The 26,465-nt window shown below is 38.6% G+C and overlaps 1 long non-coding RNA gene across 1 annotated transcript in view; it reads left to right on the top strand.

Annotated features, from left to right (window-relative positions):
- LOC113969376 overlaps positions 1-14,431 on the top strand; it is an 80,802-nt gene extending 66,371 nt beyond the window's left edge. The window contains exon 3 of the long non-coding RNA XR_003534838.1: positions 12,099-14,431. This is a non-coding gene — a long non-coding RNA (uncharacterized LOC113969376). The remainder of the gene's footprint in view (positions 1-12,098) is intronic.
- The last annotated feature ends 12,034 nt before the right edge of the window (positions 14,432-26,465 follow it).

The following is a 26,465-nucleotide window of genomic DNA, read 5'->3' as shown; positions in this document are numbered from 1 at the left end:
CTCTCATTAAAATCAGTGGAAATTTTCCAAATGGGAGTTGGATGAGCCCACCATAGTACAAAACCAGAGTGAAGTCAGTAGAAGTACTTTGGATTCACGCAGTTAAAACTGAGACTGGAACTTTATTCCCAGTGTTTAACAGCTGCAGTACAAAGCAGGCACTGATGTCTCACCTTAGGTGGAGTTTTGCCCGGTCACAGTGATTCACAGATAGCCTGCTTAGTCACTGAGGGACCTCATCATCCTGGAAGCACCCTTCCCCCAGTGTTTGCCTGGGCAGTCAGCATGGCAGTGACTAATTTCCTTTGTGAGTCTGGGTCTCACTGCTGTCGGTGGGGAACTGTGGAAAAGCAGAAGAATCACAGAAGTTGACTGTTGTACAGTTAGTATTGAACTCCATAGAAAGTGGTTACTTGGGGAAGCTCTGGTGAGTCCCACTTTACCATAGGAAGAAAGATCTATCAAAAAGTAACCCAACAAAACTATATAGAATAAAATTTATTACATGTTTTAAGCAGGAAGTAATAAAGTAAACAGTATAAATAGAGTAGATAAGCAAAGAGCAGTCTCAGTCTAACCACAGCACTTTAGTAAATCCCATCAGACAACTATTTTCACCTTAAGTAACTGAGTGTTTTAAAAGCCTAACCCTCAAGCACTCCAATTTTATTGAAAGTGAACAGGACTTGAGTTTTAGATTACTCAGGGTTTCTCAGAAATTCCACTCACCAGGCTTACCTTGGAAAAGGTTTAAAGTTTTGCATGAATTCCTATAAATCAAGGGAAACTCAGAGTAACTAATGTGGACCTTCAGCACACAGCAAGAGAAATTGTATTAGGTGTCCCCAAACAAAGAGAGCAAAAGCTTAATGTACAAAGGCTCTCAAAAACCTCTTTAGATATACATTTAACTGTGATGTTACAATTAAACTCATGAAACTTAGCTTTATGCCTGTAAACAGCATATTCAGAACTCAAGCATGAGAGCAGAAAGGCAAGTCAGTGCATTTCTTTGATTTTCTCTGGTATTCCTGGAAGTAAGCTGTTTCAGACGTCATTATTCCTAGCTCCAGAAACTTAATGGGCTGCCTACATATGCAATCTTGTCTCTATGGTTTCTCCTTAACATTAACAGAGAGAGGGTTAATTGCAAATCTCCATATTTTCCATTTGCTACACAAGGAAACGGCCAGATAGTGACAACATAGCTGCCCTGTGCTTCTGGGATAGGCTCCACAAATAAGTACCTACAGGTATGTTGGATGAGTTAAATATATAAGGAAATATATTATTATATCGTAAGAACTACCTCCTGGAAGTTACCATTCTAGGAATTTCACTCTATTCCAGGTATTTGACATAGCAAGCATAATACTGTGCTTTGCTGACATACTTAATAGTTTACTAGAAATTTAAAAATCTCTCTTAGTGGAGTAGAAAATCTCAGAAATTTGAAAGTCCCACTGTAAGATCCAGCATAAGGGGCTTTTGTAAATAACACAGACATGTTCATATACACGTTTGAAGTAAAAACCATAACCACAGTTAAATTCAAATGTTGAATTTAACAGGCATTAATATAATCCAATTTACTAATAGTGAATATCTACTATTAACTTACTCTTTTCTTGTTTAGCTACTTAAATATTTTCCTCTAGGTTGGGTGTAGTTGCTTTTTTAAGACCTAGTATTATCCAACACCTTTTATACACTACCTGTTCAACATCAATGTTGAAATTTCTGTAAGCTTTCATTAAAACACTTGAATATGGCCTTGCACAAGGTTTTATATTGGGATAATACTTTCAGTCATATTTGCCTTTCCATGACTTATGTTCCTTCAGTGTCCTACTGAACACGTGTCCATGAGATTCATACTTTGCCAATTTTCATAAGTTCCTGTCTTAGGCTCATGGATGTGGTATGTATGAATCACCAAAGATTATAAGCTACAATGAGAGTTTCTTTATTGAGGACATACATCTGCTCCCAAGAAAATTAATTTTTCAGAGAAAACAGTTTGAACCTGAGACAACCTTTGAGTTATATTGTATTGGTCATAGGAGGTCAGCCTCTGCATGCCACCCTTCTTGGTTGTTCATTCCACATGAATAATCCTTCTAAAAAGGGAATTTATTAGAATTAGACTTTAAGTAACTTTGATGCAAGAAAATTGCTTGAGTGCTGTGAAGCTCAGGTTGTAGAAGTAAAAAAAAGGCTGACAGATGCCAGGCATTTATTATACGCTGCATACAGGGATGTCAAGATCTTCCACAGGGATTCACAGCTGTTAACACACTGAGCCAGTCTGCTCAAAGTCCTGAAGAAAGAACATATTTCAGAACACATTTCCTACTTGGACCTACGGCTTATCTGATAGGTGCAGCTGGCTGTCTTACAGATACTGGGAATCAGTGTCATGGCAGGGTTCAGATAGAATTTAGTACTGCGCTGGCAGAAGTGTTGTCTAAGTTGCAAGTTGCAAGAATGTTAGCCCAAAGAATGCAACTCCCTCACTTGAGTCCCTAATTTAAGGGATAAACTGAAAATGCACCATCCCTTTTGAGGGGCTGGGTCATTTGAGGGACCAGAGAGATCAGGTAGAAGGGAGTCTGATTCACCCTGGCAACTGATGTCCTCAGGATACTTCTGGAAACTCACACTCCCTGGATGTGCACCGTTTTTCCTCAGCACCACAAACATTGACACCTGGAGATTTCTTAGTCTGTGTACAGAACTCCGGATTTCCCCCTAGAGGGCACTTCAGGATGTAGCTGAGCTGTAGTCTCTGTAATGGCTGCAGCTCGTTTAGACTTCTCCAAATGGCTTCAGATTTGCTGGTTCAATGGTAATGGAGCCACAGCAGCAGTAGGTAACTATGTGTGTGTTGTAAAAATGATCCAGGAAGAAAAGTAGGTGCTGAGGAAGTTAGTCTATTCTAAACCAAGATGTATTAGTACCGAACCTAGTATTGTAAAGAACAGGTTCCAGCAGGGCTGTCCACAGCTGAGGTCAATCCTAGTTACGCATATGTGGTCTAGGATACCTCCTGATCTTCCAGATATTACCCCCACTGTTATGCCTAACCTGATACTTTTGTCAAAAGGACAGAAAAATCCCCTTATTAGACTTACATAATATGATTCTGTGGCTAGGTAGATAAAAAGCCAACTTGGAAGAAAATAATTAAAAACAGGAAGCAGAACACCAGGGGGGCAGAAGAATCACAGTTATAAATACGTGCAGATGTGGGCAGGGAGACAACACTTCAGAGAGAGATAAAGACCACAATCATTTGGTAAAACTGCAGAACAAAGAATATAGGACCTGCCAAATTAACTCAAATAACAGATGCCCCATTTTGCTCATCTGGAGGAAGCTGAAAAGCTCTTGATAATAGTAGGAAAAAAAGAAAAAAAAAAAGAAGATATAACTAGAAATACCTTACCAGGACATACAACACACATCCACTGAGCACTAAACAACACCTAATGTAAATGGAGACAGTACACTAACAAAGACACTTCAGCCCATTTCCTCAACCTGGAAAAGGTGTACTAAATCACAACTGATCCACGTCAGCTGAAGAGTCAGCCCTTTGGAAGGGAAGAGACTAACAGAGTAATTAATGGCCCCAGCTGTGGGTTCTATGTGTTAATTGATGAAACCTTTCACACCACAAGAATTTTTCATTTTAGATGTTCTCATACTAGTGCTTTTTAATTAATTAGAAAATGGAGAGATGGAATCTTCTGGTTTGTTATCAGCCAAATTAATTCAGAAAGTCATTTGGTTTGGGTATTTTTTCTGAGGCCCCAACTCTGGCAAAATGTGTTTCTATGACTGGTGGAGTTTTGGTGCTCTCTCTCCACTACAGAATGCTTCTAATATACACCAGAAAAGAAACTTGTAGAAAAATGCAAGGTCATATGAGTTAGTAACTCAAAATATTTCAGCATTTTCAGTTGTTAAATAATTATCTACCCTAGAAGAATTTGTGAATTGTTTGAAGTTCTTGCTTGATTGGATAATTGACTATTACTGTTTAATTTTAATGTAGTCACACTGGAAGTAATCAACTACACGCCAGGCGGGGGGGTGGAAAGAAGGCAGAAAAAGAAGAGTAAAAAGAGAAAATCTGACCTCAAACTCTTTAGTTTTAATATTCCACAAAAGACTACTGCCAATGGGAGCTAAAAATAATACATGGTCATAATATCAAGAATTGTATCCCAGTGTGCTGGCACTGAGGACTATATTTTGCCTGGGCAACTTTAACTTGTCATTTCTTGACTTTGGAGTATCTTACTTTTACATATGCATAGGATTGATGTCAATGTGGAAGGTTAAAGATAGTACCATCTCCATGCATATTCTGTCCAATTAATTAAATAAAAAACAATACAATGCGATTATAACTTTCCCCTCTCTGCCAGGCTTTTGAGAACCCTGTCAGGCAGGCTGTGAAAAAACACATCCATGGAAAATCTCAGCCTTTGGGGATATCTCCTTAAGCGTTCAGCAGGGATAGTGAGGAAGGGTAGACAAAGAACTTCCACTCCCTGCTTCATAACTTAACAATTCCTGAGCTTATGGGTACTTGTGTTCGAAATGCATAAAGACGTTTTTTAGGTAATGGAAATGTCTTATCCTCTAATTAACACTGAGACACTGAAGAAAGACAGGGTGACTGGATCAGGTAATTGAGTAAACCAGTAGTGCAAGCAGAAGTGGAAACCAAACCCTGGTATAATCTTTTATTCACAAAACTGTCTTTGCTTATCTAAATATTTGTTTACACAATTAAGTAAACAGGATATCTTTTCTTTCTGGTGTGAATTGTGTTCTTTTTATGTTACTTTGTTTAAATAAAATGAGAGAGTCCTTCATGTCTTAAGAAAAATCTAAAATAATAAGTTGGAGTCAGTTTGATATTAAAATGTACCTAATATTGTGCTGATCGGTCTTTGCATCTATAATATCCATCATGCCAAAACTTTTGTTTTGTCTTTTCATATTAGAAGTTTTATAAAATAGTTGATGCTTTCTGCTAAGCAGAACATGTTCAAGGTAATTTAACTTAGTAAAGATAAGGTCTTTATATACATATATGTAACAAATAACTGATATTTTACCATTACCATTCAAAGCCTTGGACCTTGATGGGATTGTTTCCCTCCTTCAAAAGAGATACCCTTAAAGCATCTTTTAGCAAGATGATAGAAGGAACTTGTAAAAAGAATGAAAGATATTAAAAATAAAGCTCCATTGTATGCAGGTGGTGTACTTCTGTTGATAAGAGGCCTTAAAGAATTGATGACTTTATCAAAATTGGGGAAGAATTCAGTTGTATTTTATGACAATTTGTTAACTAACCATAATCATAAGTGTTCCCTTTTTAATTTTCTTTTTGTTAGCTGTCTTACCTGAGAAATGAAAATGTCAGCTAAAAAATAAATGAAGTCACAAAAATAAAATTAAGGCTAACTTGATCGTTTAAAATGAATGTGGTACCCTGATAAAAATGCAGAAAGACCTGAAGGAATATTTGAAACTTTTGTAAAAGAGTAAACTGGGTCTGACAAATTGGCTGAGTTGAGAGGTTTTTTTGGCTAGGATGTTATTAATTCATTGCAGTATGTGAATAAGAATTAAACAAAAACTATAAAAAGGATCCAAAACCTCAGTGACCAACAGAGTTTATTTAATCATTAGTACAGTAGGTATTGTCCACAGGAGCAAGAAACATGGCTCAGTAGGAGTAGAATTTTATAGTTATTTAATGTACAAAATAATTACAGACTGTTCTCAACAATGAAATGGAGAAAGACATATTAAGAAACAGAAAAGTGGTGAAAGTATCCTTGTGTTGCAAACAGCAGTTTTGTGCTGAGATCAGTTAAACTGAGCTTGCAGTTCCATTGTATTTTGTAATCTATTATTTATTTGGGATTCATTTTGCACTGTTCAGTTCTTCTACCCCTTGGGCTTCCCCCATCTAAATTAGATCTGTGTGTCATGTCATCTGTTTCAAGCCTCCATTGCAACATGGAAAGAACTTTTTTTTTCCCATGAGAGAAATTAAAATAATTCCATTTAAGGAAAGTGAAATTATTGTCCCTTCTAGGCCTATTCATAACTATATGAGAAAATGGACCTTTTCAAACCTTGCAGTTGAATTTATATTTCAGAACCATACAAGATTTGGACTTAAATTCACTATTCAGAATCCCCCAGATTCAGACAGTTCAGATATGGCTCTTACTCACAGCTCTGTTTAATTTTAAGTTTGGGAGACAGCTGAAATTAAGTCCAACTTCCTGACTGGCTGCTAACTGGAATGTCACCCAAGAATTTCTTCAATGAGTAAGGTTTTGTAAACAAAAAAAGTAAGACAAGGACCCATTTTGTTTGCTCTAAGACATGTATAGCTTTTCAGAGGTTTGAAGTGTTCATTTGTTACATTTTCACTTAAGGCTTAAAGAAATTTGATGACTCTGCGTAGACCACATCTTGATATTTTGCGTGGTATGAAGAAAGGCACACCCAAGATTGTCTTATAGAAAACATTAAAGAACAATGGACTGGAAAAAAAAGGAAGTAAATTTCTAGTATCACTACAGGAAGTTGTTCTTTCTTACAGATTACAGACCTGGTGGAGGTGTTGTTACTTCTTAACAACATCATCACCATGATTTGAATATTCCCAATCACTCTTTCTGTAATACAGAAAACGGGAAACAACTACATCTATTGAGCTAAGGAGCATAATAATCAGTATATTATTAAATTTTAAAAAGGTGTGCCTGGGACTCCATTTTACAAGGCCAGAACCATTATGAAAGAGGATCCATGCTGCCATTTGTAAGTAAACTCCTTTGTCTGATTAAGTTGAATGCTTGAAACAGGTACTGACCTTATAGGAAGACCAGATGATGTCTCAAGTCTGAGCACGTAGAGCTCCCCATTCACACTTTCCTGCTCTCTATCACACTCACATATGTTCTTTCCGTCTCAGCAGGACAAGGGATACCACACAGTTGACTGAAAATTGGAATGATCTCCTCTAGTGGCAGGTGATGCAGCCATAATGATTAATAACTTATAATACCCTTTTAGGTTTCCCTTGTCTTTTTGCCTTTATCACAGCCTGTAGGACTATGTTTGCTTGCACTGTGCATCCCTAACAACTGTGCCAAAGCAAGATGGGGTGACTCCATAGCTGCCACATGGTTCAACCTGACGTCTCCTTTCTAAGATGATGCCACCTGATCCTGCCACTACACCACCATGGGGTCTTGAATTCTTCAAATCGAGTAAACTCTTGCAGCCCTGCCTGCAGGGAAGTGAAAGATTTTTTTCAGGGCTATTTTTTCCCTCTCCACTTTTTTATTAATATTTTCATACTTGATAAACTTAGGGCTTGGTCCTGAAAGGGGCTGAACAGCCTGGTTACATGCCAGTTGAGTTGGTCTAGCAGAGAGCTACAAACTTGGTCAAGGGTCTGGAGAATCTCTCTTGCAAGGGAACGCTGAGGGATCTGGGCCCGTTCAGCCTCAAGAAGAGATGACTTAGAGGGGTCATTGATACATATTAATGTGTATTAATATCTAAAGAGTGGGTACCGAGGAGATGGATCCAGGCTTTTCTTGGTGGTGCCAAGCAATTGAACAAAAAGCAACGGTTAGAAACTGATGCACAGGAAGATCCAGCTGAACGTGAGGAAGAATTTCTTTAATGTGCAGTGACCGAGCACTGGAACAGATTGTTCAGAGACATTGTGGAATCTCCCTCATTGGAGGTATTCAAGAATCATCTGGATGGAATACAATACCTTGTGGTCAAGGATGACCCTGCTTGAGCAGGGAGGTTGGACCAGATGACCCACTGTGGTCTCCTTCAACCTGACCCATTCTGCGATTCTGTGCTTCTGTGATTCTGTGATGTGCCATCCTTGAAGCAAGAGACATCTCCCACCTCTTCCTGCAAAGTGCCTGACCTTAATTGAAATGAAGCTTTCACTGTTCCTTACATGATAAGGCTTGAAATATTGAAAGATTGTCTGAAAAGTAAAGGAAACAGTGATTTGCCTGCACTGGTTGTGTAAGTAGAGTACCAGTAGCTGAAGCTCTCAGTGTGTTCAATGTATGTCAATCACGAGTTGCAGCACATATATGTCTCTGTCTTGCAAAAAATTGAAACAAGCCACTGCCAATAACAACTGAAAGGAGATAATTTCCCAGAGGAAAACATTCCCTTAACAAAGATTAAATATTGCTATTTATATAATATGTATGAATAAAAAGTAAAACATACTCTCATGTGATATTTGACAATACTGTCGTGGTTTAACCCCAGGCAGCAATTATTTTGTTAATTTATTTTCTATGCCATTTTGTTACCTGCAAACAGGGAATTATTGCCCACAACATATGCCTGGAGAGATGTTTATGTTTTCCCATTATTCTGGTTATGGGCTGGAGAAAAATGTATTTGCTGTTTTAAAGAGAAATCCCATGCATTCAAACAAAATGTACATTGCTATTGCAGAAAATCACAGTAATGCTAAAGACACCTCCCTCAGCCTTTGTTTTCCCTGTGCAATATTGAGTCATAGCATTCCCTCAGCTTTCCATAGCTGTGACTGTCTCCCAGGGTCTCTCTCAGGACTCCACCATGTCATGGGGCCCATGAGCAAAGAAAGGTCTCAGCTGCATGTTCCCAGGCACAGTTTGACTCCCCCTTCTCACCCATGCTGTGGGATCTGTTGTGCCCCATGTGGGAACCAGCCATGTCCCTGGCTGATTCCTGAGGAGACAAGACAGCATCAGGATCTGGCTGTGGGGTTCTCCAGCTACACTGAGCTGGACAGTGTCTATCTGCCCAGGAGGGATGATGTGAAATGGTTGATGTCAGCTCCAGGCTCTCAAAAGCAGCAATACTCCTGCTCCCCTTCCATCTCTGCTGTCCTCCTTCTCCCAGCTTTCTTTCCAGCAGTGTACCAGCTCTGGAGGTTCCCTGATCTCCTGCCAAGATAATTCAGCTATTTCCATTATTTTTGTGTCTCCAGCTGTCTGCCAGTGCAGCAACCCACTCCCTACTGGGTCAGACAGACACCAGTGTTGGGGTGCAGAGCAGGGAGAGATCCTGCAGCAGAGACAGGGGCAGCGGGTGACCTGAGGAGGGGGTTGCCCTGACTCAGCAGCAGTGAACTGCTGTGTTTGCCCTTCTGTCCCACCTGGCCTAGATATGCATGCCATTCACTGCCCTGTGGGATCTGCATCTCTTTCAGGGTGCCCTGATCTTAAATAAATTTTACAAATGGGATTGAACTTTGAATTTAAACATAAAGATGGAAGATTGTGTCCCCTTGGTGGCAGAGGCCTCCTTTCTGTTTTCTATTGCTCCTCTTATACTAATTGAAGGAAAATCTGGGTGCTTTCCAGAAAGCAATAATCAACAGAACTAGTATTGTTCATGTTCTCATCCTCTCCACAGGGAGAAATCTACTTGTGAGGGAATGGTCTACCTGAATTTTTAAAAACCATTTATGCATAGACTCATATCCAAGCAGATTAACATATTTATTTTCCTCTTAAGGGAAGAAAGGTCAAAAAGAAACTTGGGATAATTACAATGAAAAGAGATGAAGCTGACAAGGATGCTGTGTGTGCCTCTGGATAGCTCTCTTGGAGCATCCTTCACTGAAGCTGTGGGAAATAACATGTGCTGCAGCAAAAATGCATTTGGAAGTCATCATGAAATCTAGTCTGCATGTGCCTCATGGCTGCTGTGCCAGCTGTAATTACTTCACCTCTTTAAATAGTTCTCTTACTGAGAATTTGACTTTTACAAGCACAGGCTTTCCATGCTATTGTTAGTACAACCAGACATCCCACATAATAGGGGATTTCCTATATTCCAGTTGGAAGACCCATATCCCTTACTCACATAATTTAGGACAACACTTTGTTAGTATTTTTGGCAGATCCAGGCAGTGATACATAGGAGCAAGCCAGGTCCCAGTGTTGTGGGGCTGACTGTGCACATGAGAGCTTGGCTCCTTCCCCAGGGGTAGGATGATGTTATCAGACAGTTGCAGCATCTTGTTGGTCCACCTCCTTCCTCCCAGCACCACTGCTCTCCAGGTCAGATTATCCCAGGCCAAATTTTCTCCACCTGTGCAAGCTTTCATTCTCCTCTAGTATCTCATCCAAGGGCTGCAATGGTATCTCAGCAAGTTTCTGAGTCAAGGAGTCAGTAAGCAATAGGCGGGGGCAAAAAAGAGGAGTCTTGTTATTGACAGACAAAGCTTAGCAATGTCCCTGTGGTGCGAAACTGGAACAGTCCTCATGGGTCGCAATCTGATTTTATCACATTCTCCAAATCTTTAGGTTTTTTTTTTTTTCAGGTTGATTATCGTTTGTTTTTTTTTTAACAGAGGTAGCAAACTCTGGAAGATGTGTCACTGCTGATATGAGACTATCTTCAAAATAATGAATATCCTAGCACACAGCCATGACCTGACACTGCCAAAGGAGTTAACTGCTAACAGAGCCACTCCTGCTGTAGTCCAGTACCTGGTATTCTGCAAATCCTGCTTTTGCATTTTTGAATGCACTTGTTCAACCTGGCAATGATCATTATTCTATAGCTGCAGGTGTTGCATAGGTGAACAGTGAGAGATAGTGCTGGAAATTTTGCAGTCTCAGGAGCTAATGTCTATCAATGATGGGAGCTCACGAAAACTTTATCTCAGCTTAGTCATGCCCAAGATTATGTGACCACTTTTTAATAAGGTTGTAATACTTGAAAAAAAAGCTCAAGATCATTTTTATGTTACAGCTACAAATGGCTAAAAAAAATGTGTCTTTTTTAAAAACAGAAAACCACCTTTGGCCAAAGACCAAAAATGGGAAATTTCATGCCTAGAGGCAAATGATCTGGAGATTTATTATACAGTATGGTCAACTCTTGAGGTTCTTTGCTGTAGATTGTTCAATACTAATATTTTCCTCTTACATTTTAGATCAATAAGTGAAAAATTTTTCTCACATTTTTAAAAGAGATTTGCATTCCTTGGATAAACAGAAAACATCAACAAAGTAAATAAAGCCTAAAGGTTATTATCTCATTAGTAACTCCTACTTTTTCACTTTAATTTTGATCCACTGCTTTAGGCTGGCATTAAAGTATTTTTTTTACTGGAATGGAATGAAAAATTAGGGACTGTAAACTTAAGTCCAAAAGTCAGAGAAATGCAAGTTATTTCTCATTCCTTTCTTCTAGACTTGCTTTATTTCCAAAGTCAAAACATGAGGACAATGCAACTGCTGTTCCTGTACCCTAACTGTAGCACTCAAAAGCTATGGAGGAGACAAACAAGTCTTTTTCTTTTTATAATCCAGTCCAGCTAAGCCATAACAGGAAAAAAATAACACCTCACATGCTGTATGCCTTACATCTTGCTTCTGGGGATATTAAAAATAAGCTGTCTGGAAACCATTCCACTCTACGTTGGTATATTCATGCTTTGGAAATAAATATTCTTAAACATGAAAAATAGTGCACTTTAATTTAAATTGTTTTCAGGTCATTATTTTTTTGTTCCTTACTCACAAGGGTATTTAACTTATAAAATCAGACAGGATATAAAAGCCTTTTCTCCCACAAATGTAATTGAAGTATCCAATAAACACCTTAGCTTTGGCCTTTTTTGTAGAGCTACTGAGTGTTCAACAAACTGAACAACAAATGTTATTAGTATTAAGTGGCTAATAAAGTCTTATTTATGCACTCATGTTAACAATAAACTGCTTGTGGAGTATGCATGCTTCCCTGTTAGCAACTTAGAACATTATTTCCAAGAACATGGCATTGCTTCAAAGAAATAACAGCCTGACTGTGGTCTAGGCTTTACTGGAAAATGGGTAGAGTGATCAGTGGCTTAATTAGCACAAACATCATCTATTTCACTGCTTAAAAGCTGCAGAGGAAAAGCAAGCTCCAGAGAATTTTCCACTGTGAAGTAAATCAAAACCAAACATGAAGGGATTTTTTTATACATATGCTTTACCTATATTTCCTTTTCTTTAAAGAAGCACTCAACAAGAAGATCCTATATAAATTATTCTGAAACTGCTTTGAGAAATGTACTCATAAGTCGAGAGTCACTATAAACATATTTACATACGCTGTCAAAATGGATAAATTAACCTTCCAAACCTCTGTGTCAGTCTGAACTTCATGATGGTTTAAGTTACAAAGCTCACTGGAAACTGTATGGGAATCCAATAGTAATATCCTACCACAAGCTCAGGCTAGTGATGGTACATTGCCGTTTAGAGAAGCAAACAGGCAGATTTCTGTAAGGACAATGAATGGCTTTTGCAGCAAGTGGTGAGAATTGTGCGATTCCACAGTCAGCAAACATCCCCGCCAACTCCAGGGCTGCAACCGGGCCACTGCCGTGGGCAGGAGAAGGACAAAAGGTGTTTTAAAGTGAGCCCACACCAGAGACGAGGCTTCACTAGCACGAACTGGTGCAACATTTCTCATCAGAGTGTAAACTTAGGTCATCTGACATAACCTCAGCCATGGAGCTGTTTTGGTCTTGGACTGGTATTGTTATCTGTAGTTGTCTATTGTGCAGGCATTGTCATATCCTGTTTACTCATGTCCATCTTTTGTCTTTTTCTTCACAGTTAGACTCGCCTATACTTGCAAATCATCCTGGAAGGAGGTACACTAGTTTAGACAAGGCTTTATTCAGTTAGACACCCTGAAATATATAATACTCTGCCAAGTTCCTGTGTGTACATGTTGTGAAAGTATTACGTAGTTGCATTCACCTTTAACAATAATTTGGACCTTCTTTCCAGCTCTTGACAAAACAAAACAATTTTTAATAGATGAGCATCGGAATGAATGAAATCTGAGTTCCCAGAGTTCCTAAATACAAGGTTTACTATGTTTTTCTCTCTTGTTGCTGGTTGAAAACTCTGTTGAAATTTTTTTTCCCAGCTAGATGCAAATTTCTCTTTTGCCCGAGCACTATTGTATCCAGTAAAACAAGAGTTCATGCTGTAACATTTCCCTCCAACAGGAAACTTGGTAATGAAGTCCGATTCCTCTTCTTGGTTATCATATGCTGCCATATTACTGGAAATTTGCCACCATAATAAGAAATTAAGGACAATAAACAGAAAGGAAGCACACTTTAAATCTGTTTTCTTAAGAAAACAAGAAAAAATAGAGAATTTCTATCTTGCACAAAATTCTAATATTTTGATACACATTCAAATGAAAAAAATTGAAGTCCTAAACTTCACAGGGAAATGAAAACCATACAATCTTTTGATTAGAAAGATTTTGTTTCATTTCTAGTCAAAGTTAGCTTTAAACCTGGCAGAAATCCAGTGGTGATACCCTGAACTGACCACATATTAGAGGTAGACTTCTATAATTTCTTTTTCCATATACTGAGTTGCCAAAAAAACCCAGAGTTGTTTTCGTGGAAAAAAACGCCCACTTAAAACCTCGACAAAAGCAAACAAAAACCCTACAAATTTATATTGCATTAGAATATAAATGAGAATACTGATTTTCCAGAGAAAGATCAAAGTCACTAGATCAGGAAGGAGAACGTAATATTTAAATCTCCCTTGCACTCTGCATCTTCACTTGCAGTTTGGATTTCAGTGCATTTGTGGGATTTATGAGTTGCAGGTAACTCTGACCAGTCCCCTCTCAGCAGGGCTTCTTCCATCACTGCTGAAATGTGTTGCTGTCTCCCTCCTCGCTGTCGGAGTCCCTCAGTCTCTGCTGCCCTGGCTTGCAGTTTCTGGCTGTGACTCTCCCCCTTCCTTCCAGCTCTCTTGAGTTCCGTTGCCTTTCTCTCTGGCTTATCCTCAGTTCATTCCCAGGAACAACCCAAATCAAAGCTTCCACCCAATCCTGGCATTTTTGTCTAAAAGAAATGCAACATGAGAAAAAGGAACAAACATATGAAAGGGGGTGTTTCCTTCAAAGCCCCAAGGACTCTGCAGTGCTGGGATGTTTGCAGCAGCATTCTGTGGTTTGGGTCCTGACCTGGGTTGCCATCTCCCAAACTGGGGACAGTGTCATATACAGCAGATCCATTTCTGTGAACTCCCCAAGTGCGTGTGAAGACTGAGGAAGGCACCAGTGCAGACAGGAGACAACAGTTTCCTTGCTAACAGGCAACCATGGTATTGGATATAGAAGTAACAGTAGCCCCACAAAACTTGCTTGGTTTGCAGTTTCTAAACCCTACTGAAGTGCTACGCTTGAGTAAGTCCCAACCAAAACATTTTCAAATGACGTCTTTGCAAACTGCTTGCACTACAAGTTCTTTCTATTTTAACAGAACTGTCTTCTGACAGGAAAGTGTTTCATATGCAATTTTTTTAATTCATTCTAGTAAGCACACTATGTGCTTACGTGCTGTATTTGCTCTAATTGATAGCTATTTTATACATCCAGAAACACGAGATATATTTCTATCATTTTATGTTCTTATGCTTTAAAAACAATTTCTTATTTTCTATTTCTATTTAAACGGAGGCAAATTTAAATCCTTCTGAAGCAAAAATATTTGACCTTAATATTGATTCAATAGTCTCAATAGGAAAAATGAAACTAATCATTCATACTGATATTAATCTAACTAGATGTCTTTTCCATGAACTAGCTTTGATTAACAATTATTTGAAAAATTCCTACTCACTTCTATATTGCCTCAATTCCCAGGTTCTTCGGAAATGTGCAGTTTTATTAGCTTGTATGTTTTATGGTATACAATAGAATTATTTTTCCTTTTTCACAGTTTCCAGTTTTATTACTGCAAAGTCAGTTTATTTCCTGTTAGCATGTTCCTAAAAAGAAGAAGAAAATGTATCTCTGTAAAGGATATTAAAGGTCTTTTTACAGGAACCTATGCTAGTTTCTTTATATGTCCAACTTCCATTAAATGATGTACAGATGAAAATACCTCTGGAAGACCAAAGTCTTCGTGGCAAAAACATCTCAAAGTTGACCAAAGCTGTTGTATCATTTGAGAACCAGTTACTCATGAAAGCCTTCAAATAAAGAGAAAAACCTATTCTTAATACAGAGATAACCTGAATTTTAAAAAATTATTTTAAAAAAACCCAACTCTTTGAAAAAGATACTGTAGACTTTGTGGCATTTACCTGTGATAAAATATTTGATTAATGCATGCAGCAGAGGAACGCCTTAATAGTGTCTGAAAGATTCCCTTGATTTTGGGTATTGTCCCACTTCACTCTGCACTGGTGTGGCCTCATCTTGAATATTGTGGGCAGTTTTGGTCACCACAGTATCAGAAAGATATTAAGCTGTTAGAGACCATCCAATGGAGGGCATCGAGGATGGTGAACTGCCTTGAGGGTAAGCTGTACGAGGAGCAGCTGAGGTCAGTTGCTCTACTCAGCCTGGAGAAGAGGAGACTGAGGACCTGCAGTCCTACAGGTTCAGATTCCTCAAAAGGGAAAGCAGAGAGGCAGGCACTGATCTCTTCTCTGTGGTGACCAGTGACAGGACCCAAGGGAATGGCCTGAAGTTGTGTCAGGGGAGGTTTAAGTTGGATATTAGAAAAAGGTTCTTCACCCAGAAGGTGGTTGGGTGTGATACTCTCAGGCACATAGTGTGACTCTTGGGGATGGTCCCGTGCAGGACTAAGGATTGGACTAGACAATCCTTGTGGGTCCTTTCCAACTCAGCATATTCTGTGATGCTGTGAGATTCTGTGACATACATAGTCCTTACGCTGGATTTCAAAGCCGGGCTGAATTTATCTCCATTCCCTCCCTCTTTTTTTATTTTATTATTAATCATATAGTGTACAGCTCTCAGAAAACTCTTAATGATCTTGAGCATCCCTGAGAGGAATTAATTTTCTAAATGGGAAGGGAGAGTCTTGTGAGTTTGGGGGTTTTTTTGTTACACAGTACAGGCTACTAAAATAACTGTGAACATGAATTTCCAAAAGAGAACCGGTAGGATAGGTATTCAGCTTATTTCTGCTGAATTAAGAAAGTTAAGCCAGTTTCCATCAGCTGAGGATCTGACCTGATGGCTTTTTGTTTGGGGTTACATACATTTGTCTGACAGGCAGACACGTAGCTTGATTTAACAGCTTCTCATGCTGCTTCTTTCCTTTCTATATTTGTACCAAACATCAGTTGAGTTCTTTGAATATTCATATTGAGTTTACATGCCCTTACTTTTCACATTCAGATTTTGAATAATTATGTTCTGAGAACTCCAGCAAAGGCAGCAAAATAATTTGCAAATCTGAGGATCCTTGTGTATTTTCTGTTACCTTGAGGCCCTGGTCCTTCAATTCATAATTTCTGAAGCTTTTGTGCTGGCAGAAGGTAAGATTTTCAACAGCTTCATGTTGATTTATTTTGTGACTTGCTTTCTCCTTGTAGAGCTTAACCAGCTCCCTATAACTCACAGGATACCTAAGCTTTTGGTGTGGGTTTGGTTTTTTTTTGGTGGTGGTGGGAGTTGATAAACATGTATTCTGAGTAATGTTCATCACTGTACATAAAAAATACACCTGGGACTGCAATGATAGATCTCAGGTAACAATCTAATACAGGGCTGAATGTTATGTTTTTGCAAATAACTTGTCACAGTTGTCACAGTATGGGCCATGACTAAAATTTAGGTGCTGTTCTTGGGAAATGAGATATTGAGCTGCTAGTTCCCTGAAGGAAGTTTAGGTTTTGAGTTTGTGTCAGTCTAGATGTACTTGAGAATTTCAGTGGAATATTCCTCTAAATATTTGGCATCTGAGGTGTTTTTTTGGAGGTTGAAGACTTGATCATATCTAGCCTAACCAAAGCAGTCCCCTGAGAAAAGAGATTAATTCTGTGATCTAGACCCTCTAGATCCTCTAGATCATAGGTTTGTGAATCTCATATGGACCCCAAGATGTTCCTCTCAGCTAAAGTATTGTGGATTTGGGGTAGAATCATAATATAAGAAACAGCTAAAGAAGAACTGAAAGGAGCCGAATATGCCCCAACAAAATCAGATGTCCTGATTTTGTTGCAGGAGCTGCAGACCTACCCATGGGTAAAGATTACACATGGGTCTTGAAAGGGAGGACTGGAGGTGTGGAAATACCTTGGGGCTGAAGGAGTCCTCAGCAAAACAGAGTAATTTTTTCTGGCCTTGCACAGGAGGACCAATAGAAATGTGTTGTGAGCAGCTGGATGAGAACTCCTGAAAGACCTCCTAGAGATAGATGAAATGATCTGCTGGACTGTAATGGGTTTATGAGGAAGCTTTCATCCTTGGCCACTCATTCTTGATCCCACCAAGTGTACTACCACCATTGTGGGGCTGACATGAAAAGCAACTGACTGAATCTGGGTTAAAACCTCTTCTTAGGAATAGTCAGTAATACGAAGCTAAGGTGAAAATGGCAAATTTCAAAAGATTACTTTATTTCTGAAAGCAGCATTTTGTTCAGCTACATTTTACTCTTACCCAAAGAGAAATTTAAGGCCAAGGGCCATCTTAGCAAAGAGAAATAAATCCATGAGCTTTATTCTGACTACCTTTAAATGAGTGTGTTTCCTGCCTTCTGAAAAGCATTAAAATGACATTACATAGAAGACTTTCCTGAGGCTTGCTCATTGAAACGTTGTGCAATCTTCTTCCAAATTTTGAATCAAAATTTCTGTATTTCTCTCTACCATCAGCCTCATAGTATTTTGAGTAGTCCCAGTCTATCTACTAGTCAAACTTTTCAGTTTGTCTCTGTGATTGACATTTTGCCAAATGCAAATGATAAATTCTTAGAAAAACTGTCAACTGACTGGGGGACTGAAAGCAAATTGTGTGTTTCCCTAAAAGACCACGGTTCTACTATCAGCTTGTATATGAACTCTCTGCTCCTTGTCTGGCAGAGGTGCTTCTGGCTCTTTAGCAGAGCTTTTCCCATCAGAATCAGAGTATGATTCCAAAGATCAGGTGGTCATTCAGCATAACAGTTTTCCTGTACAACAGCTCTGCTGTTGTACACTACATTTATGATCTGACACTGGAACTTCCAAAACTGGTGGAGTAAGTAACCAACAGAAAAAGGTGGTTTGGGGTTTTTTTTGTGCCAATGTGTTGAACATGAAACCGAAGAGTAAAAGGAGTAATTGTAGTGATTCTAACGTTCCAAGAGTAGGAGCAAAGCTAGGAGTAAAGACAGGCAGTGCACAGTAAAAATATTGCATATGCTGGTCACAGATTAATTGAGATGGAATAGAAATACTTGCAAGCAGATAAGGAACTTGTGGTAGTCTGTGGATGCAGCAGTCACTTTTATGTTTACATTTGTGAAGATCATCTCCACGTAGTTATAGATCACAAAGCTTTGATTTTGCTGTTTGGAAACCCAAAGATAAAATACCCAGGAGGGAGAGAGAGGGGTGAAGATTGCAAACCTTTCAAAGACAGTGCCTTTTTATGTAATATGTCTAAATGACTGCTGCACAACGCAACAAGTAAAATCTTTTGTAGAAGAAAAACATGTAAGTAATTTTGTCTTAAAACCTAAACCAGAAACTGATTTAGGGTCTGGTCCAAAGCCTGTGAATTCCATGAAAGTTTTTCCATTGATTCCAATGGGATCAGCTTTTAAAGATGATGTATCTTGCAACAAAGGCAGTGAAATCCACTGTAGCACAGTAGTGTGATCAATAAGAGTCCCAAATATGCACTGAAGTCATCTGTGTGGTAATTACTGTAAGACAAAGGACAGTATTAATGGGTATTTTAGTGGATATTGACTATAAATTCATCTGATTCCAAGAGGATGCCAGACTTCTGAAATGAGTGAAAGAGAAATAGGCACACACCTGGTTCAAGGCAGGAAGTTTTCTGAGCACCTCTTAAAGTCATCATCCAAAAGTTTCAGAGGCACAAACTATCAAAGAGACAGGCAGAGAAGACAGAAAAAAAAATGTATGAATCTCTGAGAAGGTGCATTTCAAAAAGTGTTCTCCTTTGGTTCTGTCTGTGCATGACTCAGTTATACTGCTGAGTGCTGACAGACTCCACGGCTACGTGTAAACCAAAATGAAAGAGTGCGACGTGCCTAATTGGACCTCCCTTGCTCTCATGATGAATCTTTGCAATGATTTGGAAAGGACATTGTAGGGATGTATTCAGCTTCCTTCCCAATCTGTCTTGCTGATCCCAGAGGACTGGAAATTATAACAATGCTAGCTTTCACTTCTCTGATTAAGAAGCACCTTTTCTTACAATGTAAACTCTTTTGACAAGGACTATTTGGTCATTATTTGTGCAATCTCAAGATGCTTTGACAGTACAAATAAAAAAATACCAATTATTTGCCTCCTTTCTCATGGTCACACCCATGTGTGAATAGCTCTTCTTTGTCCTTTAATATCATTTACTGAATCATGATGAGTAACTGTGATATTATTTGACTAGCTTGCTAACATTGCAAGACCCAAGAGAAGACTTTGTAGAGAATAATCTACTAGAAAAGGTGCTTGAAGTGCAGGTTGTTATAAATCCTTTGTTTAAGTCATCCCTTTATGTAATGAAGGTAATGACACAGGTTTTTTAAGTCAGGAATCAAATACAATATAGTATCTTCATATAAATGTCCCAAGGAATTCTCCAGCAGACAAAAGATCCTCCATCACTGTATTAGCAGCTCAAAACAACCTACTCTTTCAGCATTCCTGAATAACATTTCCTTGTTTGATAATGTACAAATGGTGTGAACCTTGACTGCACTGCACTATGCGCTGAAGTACAGCTCTGCAGCCTTTTTACCAGAAATGCTTTGGGATCAAATGTTGTGGCTATGTATGAGGTACCATACCCTGGTAATGGCCTGGGACACACACGCTGAGCCTGGCAGCGTGGCCACGGGGTCCATCACAGCAACAGGGTTGGGGAGCCCTTCTCACACTTCAAGCTGGGAACAACTCTGGGAGCATCTTGGTGTCACTTGTTCTCAAATCCTGACAGTGAAGGAGGTTCCCCAGCATCCCCAGTTAATTATTCCTGACAATGTGTGTATGAGAGTTAGTGTGTCTAATGCAGCTGGAACAGGCCGGAGTCATTGAGCCTGAGTTTCATAGGCAATATATACACTCATATATGATGCATAGGCAGGCAGCGACTCAGCTGTGTCCCAACTGCACTCTGCATGTCCAATGTGCATGTCTGCAGATGCCCCACGGTTTATTGTTCTGGCCAGCAGATTTTTCATTTTGCCTCAGTGCTCAGGGAAAGCAGCAAAATAAGCAATGTGGATGGTGTTGCATTTGTGCTTTTTGGAATTAGGAAAGCACCAGAGACTCTGAAGATCTCCCAGTTTAGTTGCACATTTTAAAGAATATTGTAATGTGACTTTTAAAAGGAAACAGGATTGTAATCTGACTGCACCGGGTTTATGGTACCAGATATTTGTTCAAAAGATCCACATAAACTAAAGATATAGTTGGTAAACTACAAGGGCGGGAGTGGGGGAGAGGTAGTGTATTGTACAATATAGCTATAATCATAAAGCACAAGACCTACTGACTTGCTTTATGACCTTCTTCTTTTCTAGTGAAGAAAGCCCTAATAAGTCACTTCTGGCTGTGCCAGTCATGAATTACTGCTGTCTGCACAAAGGAAGATAAATATTGTAACACATCATAGAACACCTCTGCCTTTAAATACTGCAAATGGATAAAGATACAAAACCCAAGAGGAACCTGAAGTAATAAACAGGAACCAAATTAATGTAGAATGTATCATTTTGAAAGCAAACCTTTGATATGAAGTTTCTCCTGTTCTAAGGATGGATAGGGAAAAGAGTAGAAGCACATCTACAGTTGTCCATGACTGATGGTGAGTTCTCCCATCAAACCTGAAAAGGAGGTACTCTCAAAGATTTGCAACTGCCAATCTATTCTCCTTGCCCAAATACTTTTTACTGTCTCGGCTGAAGACTTCACAATCCTCTTGTGGAGGATTGAGACTGCTCAGCCCCACTCCGCAGCAGAAACTGTCTCCAGCAGAACAGGCACAGGAGCTGGTTGCATGAGTAATTCCCTGACCTGTTTAACTAGCCCAGGTCTTTTGAAATGAACCAGCTATTTAAGCTGTTTAAGTAAATATGGCTTGTCTTTGCTGAAAGGGATTAGGAGGAACAGCAGGGACAAAGGCAGGTTTGAGGAATTAATAGTAGGAACAACGAGAAGCATCTAAGGGGACAGTCCCCTTCTCATCCAGCCAAGTTGTAGCTGCAGAGAACATCTGAGCAAATATTTCCCCTAACTTTGTTCGGTAGAAGCAACACTAATGAAAGTGTGTATCACAAAACTGAAACAGAAACAGCAGGGACCCTAAAAAAAATTAATCTAAAAAGTAGAAATAATAGTGGTCTGATTTCTGTGAAAACTCCATCTAACAGCTCTCCTGAAACAATGATTTGGAAAGTGTGCTGGTTTTGGCTGGAAGAGTGTTAATTTTCTTCACAGTGGCTAGTATGGAACTATGTTTTGGATTTGTGCTGAACACAGGGTTGATAATACAGAGATGTTTTTGTTATTGCTGAGCAGGGCTTACACAGAGCCAAGGTATTTTTTTGGCGAGGAAGTTTTGGGTGCATGGGAGGTTGGGAGGAGACACAGCCAGGACAGGTGACCCAAAATGACCAAAGGGATATTCCAGGCCACATGATATCATGCTCAATATATAAAGTGGGGGGAAGAAGGACGAAGGGGGGAATTTGGAGTAATGGTGTTTCTCTTTCCAGGTCACTGTTGCACATGATGGGGCACTGCTCTCCTGGAGATGGCTGAACACCTGCCTGCCCATGGGAAACAGTGAATTAATTCCTTGTTTTGCTTTGCTTGTGTGTGTGGCTTTTGCTTTCACTATTAAATTGTCTTTATCTCAACCCACGAGTTTTCCAGCTTTTACCCTCATGGTTCTCTTCCTGCTGATGGGGGAGTGAGTGAGCAGCTACGTGGGGCTTGGTTACTGGCTGGGGTTAAACAATGACAGAATCTCACAGAATCACAAAACTACAGTATATTCTGAGTTGGAAGGGACCCACAAGGATCATCGAGTCCAGCTCCTAAGTGAATGGCCCATAAGGGGATCAAACCCATGACTCTGGTGTTATTAGCACCAGGCTGTAACCAACTGTGCTCATTCATGAACAGAACTTTAGATAAATATCTGTGTATCAAACAAACCCCAATGCATCAGTGATATGAACTTGTTTACAAAATGGCAAGTTTTGTTATTGTGTCAGATAGAAGACTGTCAAATACAGAGAGAAAACCTGATATGTTTAAGAGATTAAGATTGAAATAAGATCAAAAGATAGTAGGAGTGAGCTTTAAAATGACAAAATACTAGTTTAGAAATCAAAATTATTATTTGTTAATATTATTTAGAAATAAAAGTTATTAATTGTCTAATATTTTCTAAAAGTGGTCAATTTATAGTCTTTAACAGTATTATTCGGATGAATGTTTAATTGGAGTCAGGCATCTGATCTGAGAAAAAGAAAGATTATGTTTATTTTCACAAGGAGAGGGAAGTTTCAAGGAAGTTTTGTAGAGATGTATGCTAATGCACACTCTTAATAGAACTTTTGGTTTATTTGTATTACTTATGACAGATTAATATTCTGCATTTTAAAGCATGTTTGGAAATTTTTGACATTTTAGAGACACAATAAAACTGATTTCCTGAAACTCAAACTGTAAAGTGAAACTCCAGGTACTTTCTGCTGTTTACTTTGAGCAGGGCATAGGACCACATGACTTCCAGAGATCCTTCCCTGTTCTGTTCTATGATTTTACAGAACAAAATATTGACAAAGGAAGTGCATATAATAATAACCAATTTTTCTTTTTTTTTCTTGCAAAGGCCGTGGGGAAAACAGGACAACCCTAAAATTACAACTTCCCAAGAGACGCTGTATGAAGACACTGATTTCTCCTTTTCGCTGTGGTGCAGCAAAACATCATGTGTTGTACACTGACAAAGCCTTATGCTCTCCCCTCTCCTCTCTGTAGCTGGGGCCTGGAGGAACTGCAAAGGGGAAAGATATTCCCCAAATTGGCATGCAGAGATGTGCCTGTGGTGTATCCCGCAAGGTACACCCTGGGAAGTTTTCAGAGCAGTTGAGTTATTTGCCTAATTTACTCAAAGTGTTTAAGCCTTGAAAAAGACAACAATGTGCAAGAAATTTCAGTATTTCATATTTTCCTTATTAATTCTTTTCTCCTTTTATCATTAACTGTTTCTGTTTTAAAAATAACCATTGCCTTTTGACTCAGTTTTTCTATGATTGGTATTAATTGTGTATCCAAAATACTCAATTTTATTTAAAAGTGTTACCTCCATTAAACTGTTTAATTCATTTCAAAATAAAAAGAAAACTACTTACTCTGTATAACCCTGAAAAAATGGTAACCTATAGTGGTCCCAGCTATTGTTTATCCTGGTCAGCTTGAAATCTGAGCAAACACATGCAGATACAGGATGGTCAAATTCCTTCCACATCCATGAATAATGCTACTGAGGGCAGATAACCCATGATTTCTTTGATAAGTCTTCTGTGAAAACAAGGACAATGATGCACCATAACAGCTTTCAAATTTCAGATAGCATATTTCTGTTTTATAATGTAAGAAGGAAAATTTGGAGATAACTATAAATTTTTTAAACTTTAAACGAGAAAACTTTCTGATCTTTAAACCAGCAATAAAATAAAGTATTTTTTAAAAATTGTACATTACAAAGAAGCATAATGAAAGATATATCAATGTTATTTCCCTTATGGAAATTCCCAGAGGCTGGTTTCATTCTGATTTGTCCTGGAATCAGCACAGGTATTTTCTTAATTTGAATGGCGAGTTTATTTGGATTATAATGGAAACTGGCACCATGTGGCTAAATCTATTCAAGCAAATGATTTCATCATTATGGTTTAGAAAAAGATCTTCCTGATCTGTTAAGAATGCTTCACTGTTTGTAAGGACAATCTCAGTGACACAACTCAGGAATTATGTTGCCTCTTTAGAAAGTGAATAATTAGGATAAAAGGAACCTGCTGAGACAGTGGTATCCCACAATTTATGAATAATTGTCTACATTTCTCTTTAGTTCTACTGCTTCTTGTTAAAGCTGAGTTTAGCCAAATGTAAACTGTAATATTTGTAGCTTTCTAATTTTTGATACCATATATTGACGTTTTTCATTCTTACTTGCGTAATTTTTGCCCTTTTTTAAGACTATAAGTTTTTCGCTACATTAGCCAAGTCCACCTTTTTTCTTTTACATTTCTAGATAGTTTAATTTTGATTTTTTTGTTAATCAGGTGGTGAAGCTGTAAACACATCAGGAGTACTTGGTTGCTTGAAAAGACAAGACCACATTCACCAACTCCTAATGGTACTTTGCACTATTCTAGTGTGGCAAAAAAATAATAAATTTACTTTAAATAGATTTTTTAGAAAGGATCTCTCTAGTGATTCTGGTCCACAGAATTTGCTGAAATTTTGAGACTGCTATAAACCTACATACAATTGTTACTTTTCTGACCCCTAAAACCTATGGATGTTCCAGAGAGTGATTTAGTTTACTTGTTTTTCAGGCTGGAAGTTCCTGTCCCTGTAAGAGATTTAATTTCATTAGGTCGCAGAAGCATTCTCTGAGCAATTAATTTTATTCAACTATACATATTCTAGGGAAATCTATATTTATCCCTCAACTAGAGCCCACCTATGATCAGGATTAAGTTGAGAAACCCTTGATTCATCAAAAATAATTCCAAGGAATGCAAAAAGTTAAATGTCATTACAACTATGGTTAACTTCATTTAATATCATCATAGTAATAACGGTGATACTCAGCTCTTGTTTAGTAATCCCATGTTCAGAACAGTCATCCAGGAAATTATATGTCTCATTATTTAGTTTTAATGGGATTGACCTCATATTCTTTGGAAAATGGCCTAACTACAAGCTGTGAGATATCCAGATTAAGACTGCTCTTTGTCTTTATACCTGAAGTGTGAACAGGTGTGCAAGAGCTCTTGATCCGGCAGAAAAAGGGGAAAAGGAATGATGATTTTAACTTAAATGTTGGGACACTCATCTGGAACTATGGTCTTTGTTAGAATATTTATGAACTTTACATTATATTTTCTCCAAGAAGAAACAAAAGCAGTTCTAGAGACAGGGACTAAAGATGTACAAGCCTTTGCCCCCTAAAGGGTGGTGAGGATGAGGTTTTCCCTTGCCTGTAGTCATTTTGGGCACATTGTTCTTGAACACACACCAGGGGTGTGGCCCAGCTTTGATCAGACAGATGGAGACATTCTTCCTAAGGATACACCAGAGCTCAGCATGGGGCCCTTTTGAAGGTTATGTAGATTTAACCCCCCAGTCCCTACTCTCTGTGTCTTCCCAGGTCGCTGGATGAGCGTGCAAAATCACTCAGCCGTTGTGGATAAACAAGTACCAGAAAGAAAAGTGTTAATAGAGATTATTATCATGTCTTATAGTTTCTCTTTAGAGTAGAGAAAGATCGTTGCTATTTTGGTCAATGGAGGGAGAAGAAATTTAAAACAAGAAAACTAGATTGCCTCCTAACAATCTTCAGAAGCAGTTCTGTTTCCCTTGACTTAGGACAGAATATAGGCTGCTCTGTTATATTGAAATTGCATAGGGAGTTGGGTATTAAAAGTTTTTTGAGGCTTTGCCCAAGTCAGGAACCAAACTTTGGTGGGCAGCAATCTATCTTTTGCAAAAATGTATCAGAAATGTTGAATTTGCCAGCTGTATTGTAATCCATTCTCACAGACCTAACCACTGAGCCAAAATGATAACATCTGACGATTTATTTAAACTCCAGAATAGTGCATCTGTCACCAAAGGATGGTATTTATTTAGTTCAAAGATTTGAATCGTACTGAAGATTAAGTGGAATATGACCATAACACTGGAGTAATACTTTCATGACAGTCATTACACAAGTAAAGCGATATTTTGCACAGAAATATGATACTACTGATTTAAAAAATAACTGATCAAAATAATGTGCAGGAAAAGTGTCATTAAGTATCCAGATTAGTTTCTGGCTCTCACTAAAGTTAAGAGTCCATGAATGTGACTGAATATTGTTTATGTGTGTCTGTATGAATACATATACATATAAACATACACATACGTATATATACATACGCATATATTTCCTCTTTGGCTCCTGTGGAAAAACAGGTAGGATGCTCACATCACTCTATCACTTACTTACACAGTAAGATCAGAGTCCAGGGGTGGACAACAGCCTGCTGTGGTTCTGATGTTGTTACAACTTCTGTCCAGGGAATGAAGTCTGCTCATGCATTGCAAGACTTGATG

Source organism: Neopelma chrysocephalum, unplaced genomic scaffold, assembly GCF_003984885.1.
Source record: "Neopelma chrysocephalum unplaced genomic scaffold, ASM398488v2 Primary Assembly neopelma1_72, whole genome shotgun sequence".
Lineage (NCBI taxonomy): Eukaryota > Metazoa > Chordata > Aves > Passeriformes > Pipridae > Neopelma > Neopelma chrysocephalum.
Note: the sequence above shows the minus strand (reverse complement) of the source record. Positions and strands in the feature narration are given on the sequence as shown.